Below are 8,475 nucleotides of genomic sequence, written 5' to 3'. Positions count from 1 at the left end.
GTATATTTTTTTCATATATATAATTCTCTTCAATTCGTTCTTTTCTCTTCTTTTCATTTCATATAAACTGAGAAGAACAACCCTTCCAGAAGGGGAGGTACTGCCGAATGACTATCTATCTGTGTGATAGAAGCCGAGTAGGATACCAGTTATTGTTTAATTGCTTGTCAAGTACTAAAGGCTGGCCACCTTCTGTACTAACTATGCAATAGAACAAGTGTTCATGATCATAGCGACCTCTCAATAAATTCCTTTACTTTTATATGATTGATCAAATTTTGGAAAATGGAAACAACTGAAAAAGGAGTAGTAAAGTTATGGTGGTATTCAGAATGGAAGCACATTCGTGATACTAAGGTTGACGTGGTTATTAAAAGGTTATAGAACGCTAACAAGCAAAAGTATAACCAGTATAATATTAGGAATGGAAGGTAGTAGCGATTACGAACTGGAAAAGAATGGTTATTAAGAAGCAAAAGCTCTAATGCTAAAAGCTATAATAAGAGTCTGTGCAATAGACTTGAAAGAATTTGGAATGATCACTTAACACGGATTGAGTTTTCTTACGACAATAGATCATATGTCAGTATTGAGATATCGCCTTATGAGATCCTTGAGGGAAGACAATGTCGATCTCCCTTATGTTAGGATGAAGTTGTAGAGCGCAAGATGCTCGGACCCGCAGTAGCCCAAAAGGCCAGGGATATAATAGATCTAATCAGAGGACGGCTGGTAGTAACCCAAGATGGACATAAGAGGTATGCTGATTTGACTCGAAAGGACAAAGAGTATGAAATAGGGGACCTAGTAATGTTATAGGTATCCCTTGGAAAGGATTGATGAGGTTTGGAAAGAAAGGAAAGCTAAGTCCACCAATTGTTGGACCCTTGGATATATTAAGACGTTTTGGGAAGTTAGCATATGAGCTAGCCCTACCCCCGAACATGTAGCAAGTCATAACGTGTTCCACGTATCAATGTTAAGGAAGTATAATTCGGATGCCAGATAAATAGGGGCATATGAGCGCATAGGCATGCAACCAGACGTAACCTATATGGAGAAACCAGAAAGGGTTATAGATCGAAAAGGAACAAGTGCTTAGGAGAAGGGTTATCAAACTAGGCAGAGTTTGGTGGTAGGACCACAATGTGGGAAAATTTACTCGAGAGTTAGAAAGTGCAATGCTAAGAGAGTATCCCTATTCATTTTCTATCTGATTCCAGGACGGAATCCTTTTAAGGAGGGGAGACTGTAATAACCCCAATTTTTGGAAATTTTTGAAACCCTTATGAATAGTGATTTTGCAGATTATGCTGAATAAGAAAACTTTTCATGCCACACTATGTAGGGGTTCTGTTATTGATATTCTGAGATTTTATTAGTACTCTATATGGTATATAAGTGTATGTAAAGATCGTCAGAATCCAATTCCGAACACTTTGATTTTTCCCGGAAATCCACTAGATACGGAAAGAATTGAGTATAAGGTAATAGGATAAAAAGGATTTAAATTAAAGGATTATAAGAGAGGATCATAAAAGGATTATAATGTATTGAGAAAGGTTAATGAAACCCAAGTAATAAGATCCCGGGTATGATCCCTCAAACGAGAAACGAGAACGAAAGTTAAGCGAACCGTATAACAGATCAACGGTCATTAGGCAAACAATTAGGAGTTAATCAAGGAGGTTAGGGATGATGAGGTCATCCAACCAATAAGAAGAGGGCAAGTAAGGGATGATGACATCACAAGGTGACATAAGCATGACATAGGGGGGGAAGGAGGTGTGGATGAATGATAACCACACAAAGTTCAAGGTTAATAAGGTAATTAACCAAAATCTAATCAAAAACAACCAAGCTAAGCTAAACAAATCACAAACACAAAATCATTTCATTTCTTAACCATTGCTCTCGGCTTTTCTCTCCATTTCAAGAAGAAGAATTTCAAAATTCAAGTTCCAAGCTTCCTTAATTGGTAAGATAATTATCTAGTACTCCTTATGCATAGATATAACTATCCTATAAGTTTAAGCTTCCAAATCATTCACAATCTCTTCCAAGAAATCAATGAAGAAGATAATGAATAGTGATTTCAAGATTTTTAACTTGATTTTTCTTGTTTTTCCTTTAAGATCCAAGCATCCCTAAGACATCTCAAGGCTTCTTAAGGCTTCCTAGCTACTCACATCACTTCAAGGAAGGTATAACATCTCCAAACCCTAGCTTTACTTTGTATATTAGGATGATTTTGATTGTTATGGTAAAAGAGTAGCTTGATGCTTGCATGTTTAGAGTTTGGATTGGAGTTGTAGTAAATTGGATGTTGAAATCTTATTGATTAGTTAAAGGACTTAAGTATAGTTTTAAATTCATGTTTGAGAATAACATAAATTGGAGAACTTGAGGTGTTGGGGCTGTTGTACTATGGTATGGATGGATTTTGGTTGTATGAATGAATTGGGGTTGATTGGTGGTTGATTTTGAATGGTATAAATTTGGGAAGTCGCGTAAACATAGTCGTCGTAATGTCCGATTTACTTTAGACTGCTTTTGTTTATAACATTAGGACCCGAGAACTCCCTGCTAGGTTTTAACCATTGCCATTATTAGATATTTCATGTTACGAGCTTCATTTTGATATGTGGTTCGTTTGATTCCGATGTACGGTTTAGGAGAAACGGCCATTTTAAGTAACGACGTTTCGCGAAAGAACCATTACCCCTCGCCTTACTTTGAAACATAGGTTAAAGACCTTAAAGGACTAATTGGAGTATGAAACAATTATGTTAAGTGTATTAGGCAGTTGGTAAGGTACTCGCGAAAGAATCGCCTTAAAACTCGTAATGGTTAATTTATTAAAAATGGTGGAGCCGAGGGTACTCGAGCGACTTAAGTGAATCGTTAAGCGCAAAGCGAGCGTTAGAGTCTAAATTGGTTAAAGTATAGATTTATAAGTGACTTTGGTTTAATTCCAACTTATATGTTGTTTATAGGTTAACAGACTCGTCCCAAGCCATTTGTAACCCCCAGTCGCTCAGGCAAGTTTTCTACCCGTATAACTGTTGTTGTGATGTATATGTGTATATGCATGATCTTGCGATAAATGCATATTTTTTATTAGCAAATTCTTGCGATATATTTTAGCATGTGATATGGTATATATGCATGCCTGTTTCATATTCTTGATTTATATATCTGTTGGTTCAAATGCTTATTAGTTGCATAATACCTATGTTAGAGATAAGCAGTAGTTGCGTATACCCTTAGTATAGGGGATCAAAAGGTGAACCCTTTTCTAAAACCGGGAGTAGATGTTCCCGAGTATATGATATATATATATATATAGTTATATATATATATTGATATAGTTTTCAAAACAATTAATCGAATAAGGTTTATCCGATAACTTTATATTATTTAATGAAAATTTTGAATATTCATTCGGAGGCTTATGACTCCATTTATTTTATTAATGAATATTATTTTGAATATTCATTCGAGGGTTTATGACTCCGTTTATTTTATTATTGAATATTATTTGAATATTCATTCGAGGACTTATGACTCACTTTATATTATTTAATGAATATTATTTGAATATTCATTCGAGGACTTATGACTCAGTTTATATTATTTAATGAATATTACTTGAATATTCATTCGAGGACTTATGACTCACCTTATATTATTTAATGAATATTACTTGAATATTCATTCGAGGACTTATGACTCAGTTTATATTATTTAATGAATATTATTTGAATATTCATTTGAGGACCTATGACTCCGATTATTTACTGAAATATATTATTTATTTTATTAAAGAATAAGGTGTCGATAATCAAACTTATCTTTGATTATTCAAATAAAGATAGTACTTTCGTATAAATATATCTTTGGTTATTTAATACTCATTTCAAGTATAAGTTTTACAACTTCTACCTCAATTATTTGTATAAAGATTATTCTTTATGGGAATATTATTTAAATAATAATATTCAGATATTTTCTAATATATTGGGACTGATTTACTTTATTAAATCAGCATTACTCCAAACACTCTTTAAAGTGTTTTCGAGTCTTTAAAATGATTTTTAAAAGTTAGAGCGGATCCCAAAACTCATTTTTTTATATTTAAGATCTTCCTTTTTAAAGGGGATTTAAATACTCGCTCAAAACCAGAGGGATCCGGCTCTGTGGCGTATTTTATATTCGCAACAAAGTTGAGGTTTTGGTAAATGAATTGATTACTTACCCAACGTTCGGGAATAAGTCCATCTATTGAGTCGGCATAAGCAACATGGGCTCAGTGGGCGTCCATGATAGTGTAAGTGGCTCAGTGGGAGTCCATCAAATGCGTAAGTGGCTGAGTGGCAGTCCAGCATAAGGTCCTATTGCGACCAGAGTGATGACCAGTGGGGAATTCGTCCATCTACTAGTAGAAAAGGTTACTTATTGGTATCTTTGCCTGATCAGCAAGATATCGGGTTTATGCCACAATTCTTTTTCCTTCCAAAAATTTATTGGATGTTACAAACCCTGTTCATACTTTACATGACAGAGGTTTTCAGGAAATGTATAAAGAAGATGTATATATGGATATATATATATATATATATTGGAACTTAATGAAGTATATCATAACTTCATTTCCTTCAATAATACTTCAAAGATTAATCTATTCAAATCTTGTCTTGTAGTCTCATCTATGTGATGAACTGTTGAAAGCTCATTATAACTTGAACGGTGGTAGTTCAAGTAGTATTTGGAAAAGATATAAGTATATTGGAGTATCTTGTAACTTCATCTTTTAAACTTATATCTAGTGAATGATTATCTTATGCATGTCAAAGATTTTCAGAAAAACGTTGAGACAAGGTTAGATATATGAGATCACCTTGCAACGATAGTTTTATACAGTTATAAACTGGAACTTTGTGTATATTATGCATGGAAGAGGACTTCCAAGATTTTGAAAAGTATATATGTATATATACTGAATATTTTGCGACTTCATCGCATTAAGATATCAAACTTGGTTCATTTCTTTTGACCAAGACTTTCATGAGTACTATGAGAAGGCTCATATATTGTTAATCATTATACATATTATTTTGGTGGGCTTGCTGCTCACCCTTGCTTTCTTCTTTCATCACACAACAACAGATAGAAAAGATGAACAGGACCAAGCTCCCGATTCGCAAGCGGTTAGAAAACGTTCCGCAGTCTTCTGGAAGCGTTGATGCCACCGTAGCTGAGGTAGGAGCTACCAATAGGCTAGGTTTTCAACTATTGATGAACCAGACTTATGTATAATATGAATTATAATAATGGCAAGGAATATATAAATTTATTCAGAACTCTTTTAAGGTGTAACGGTTTATAATTGTGGAATATAAGGACTTGTGTTACTTTTTAGTGTTCATCTCTGAGACTATAACTTGTGGTGTGTGTGTTTATTGTGGGGTCACGGTACAGAGTAGTTGATTATTTATTAAGATTGGGTGTTATTAAGGGAAATGGAACTCGTGACAACCCGGATCCCCGACCCCGGATTTGGGGGTGTTATAATAACATATAGTTCACATTTGAAATACTTTAATCCCTTTTTAGGACGGGTTCCGTTCTACTTGACGGCCCGACAACACAGCTTAACTTCTAAGCTGGCTCTTTAAATTGGAACGCTTTTATTTACGCTCCTAGATTCTAATATACAGTAAAGACAATTAACCAACACTTAATCACATAATTATAATCACTTCACATAAATCACACTTTATTCACTTAATTACGTCGAAAAATTCTCAGTCGTCACACTCTATGTGTTATCATTATCGAGAAGATCATACATTGTAACCTAGCAGCTCTCGTGATATTTGTTCATCACTAAGAGAGAACAGTTCCATTGTAACAGAGTTTATTATATTGAATATATATGTTTACTGTTACTTGTGTTCGAAATCGATTTGATTGTATTAAACACTGTATTCAACCCCTTTCTACAGTTTTGTGTGACCTAACAATATTTTCTCTCTCTGTAATTCATAAATTCAAGAAACCGTTCATGAGAAAAAGTTAAGAAAAACAACTTTGTTTTCCTTATGAGCTGTAGCAACAATTTCTTTGTATTATATGTATAAAGTAAATTGATTTAAATTTCTGTATATTTTATATGTTTTAAGTTGTTAGAGCTTATTTCATTCTTGGATTTTCCAGTTTTCAAAAAGAGTTTAAAAGTTTCGAAATAGTCATTCACCCCCTTTGCCTAGTTTTTGGTTCATTATTTTCTAACAGATACAATCAACTAAATAATATGGTGACAAATTACAAAAAAAAGAAAAAAATTGTACATGTTGCGGTTAATGATCTTGAATCCTACTTTACATTAATTGTGTGCTTCTAAAATTTGTAAAAATAAATTTGGATTCAGATGCGGATCCTAGTTGTAGTTGGAAAGTCGAAAAAAATTTGATCATGAGATATATTGTGGTAGCAATAATAATCATGATGTGTTGCTTCTAGTGTACGGATTTCAAATTTTTGTGCTTTAATTTGTTTTGTTAATGGTGTGCAATTGCTCCTCCTGAATAAATCTAGTGTAGTTCAAGTAAGGATGACTTGACTTGTCTCTCTTCCCCAGAACCTTCAGGTGTTGCGAGAGATATCTTTTAGATAGCTTAGGGGATATTACATTTTCAACTATAATGATATCTTCTATTAGATTAATTAAAATGCAGTTTTTATATGCCTAACTCAGTTTTATAACACGATTGCTAGTACTACATTTTCTACATCTTTTTCTAAGTTATCGCAGTCTTATTTTTCAATCTATATTGAAAGTGGAGTTCCATTCAAGGGAGTAATGATAGAGAATACTTTGCTTACAGGGTTTTCCTTTACTGTTATAAGTGTTTGATGATACACATATGTCTCTTGACTTCGTGACAATGCTGGTTTTCAGATTTTCTCGATGCTCGACACTCAAAGTGTGTGTTATGGTGCAGCAACATGTTCCTTTTTCAGCAAGTGCGCATCGGATCCAATCTTCTACTCCAGTATTGACTTCTTGACATTAATACCAAAAGTTAATAATAATATAGTAGTATCCACAACGATTTACCGAGATGGAAAAGGGCTTCAGTAAGACTTCCTTATTTATATTAGCCATACAAGTCTTTTCCATGTTACATTGGTAATAGTCGTGTTAGAATTGGGAACATGAACGAGTTTCAAGCTTTACTGATTAAACTCTAATTCTCATTCAGCATCCTGATAAATTCAGCCCAGTTGATTTTTAGAATCTCCGGGTGAATAAACTGATTTAGGTTGTTGCAAATGTCATTATGTACTGTCTTCTAAACAATTCATGCAGCTTGGTTATCTTGAAAACAATTATCTTGCTCGATCATCCCTAACATTAAAAATTTGCGAGCCACTTTTTTTATGTTATATTGAACTGTGTTGCTTTTGTACTGTGTCAATTCATCCGATGCGTACTTAAACACATTATATTTTTATCATTATCCCTTAATTGAGGTCTATAAAACTTGGTCCGGTATCTGGTCCATTTGCATCTTTTGGTTCTTCTCAAACATATATCTACAGTACAAGGAATTCCCCACATGTATTAGGATTTCATGGAATGATAAGAGGCCAAGACAAGGGAAGGAATCGTGTATTCTTTCGCGGTCGTGCTTAATTTCATTGAGCTTGGACGGCGGTGCCCCAGAGTACCGTTCAATTCTTGACCAAAAACTGAATCTGATCTATAATTACCTATATAGTTGTTTTAACTGTTTTAAATTTATTTGAACCGTAAAGGCTCTTTTAAGAAGGTTGCGCCTTAATAACATTGAACGGGTGGACAACACAACGCTTTCTGAAGCATTATCAGTTTGTTTATTTCTCCTTGATCCGGAAGTCATTGGTCGTTGGACTGTAAGTTTAAGTTTCCCCCTTTCATTTTCAACAACAATGATAATAATTATGTCACATTGTTTTGATTCAGTCATTCCTGATTTTCCATTTAATTTATGTAATTTTTTGATGTCCCGTTATGGTTTGGACTATATACACTAGGGTTTTGATCATGTCCATGATTGTGATAATGCAATTTCTTTGTGCATCTTTTATTTTTGAAGTTTAGAACTTGCAACTTGAATGCATGTTCTCATGAGTCATGCTAGTCATTTATTTTTTATTTTAGTTGAAGTCTATAGTTTGGAACATAAATTTATTCATGGGCAAACACATTAACTTGAAGCAAACATTGGAGTCAGTCAACATTCACTGTCATGTGATAGAACGTATCTTTTTCGAATCTTCAAAAATGGGTAATATATATGCTTTAAACATGTGACTATCAATATTTCATATATTAGTCTTACCTTCATTGTCTTCTATGTAGGTAGAGATGACAGTCTGAAATTGTCACCAACCTGCATGCACTGATTTAGTGCAAAATTGCCCTAA

This window comes from Apium graveolens, chromosome 11 (assembly GCF_009905375.1).
Source record: "Apium graveolens cultivar Ventura chromosome 11, ASM990537v1, whole genome shotgun sequence".
Classification (NCBI taxonomy): domain Eukaryota; kingdom Viridiplantae; phylum Streptophyta; class Magnoliopsida; order Apiales; family Apiaceae; genus Apium; species Apium graveolens.
This window is presented reverse-complemented; position numbering follows the sequence as displayed.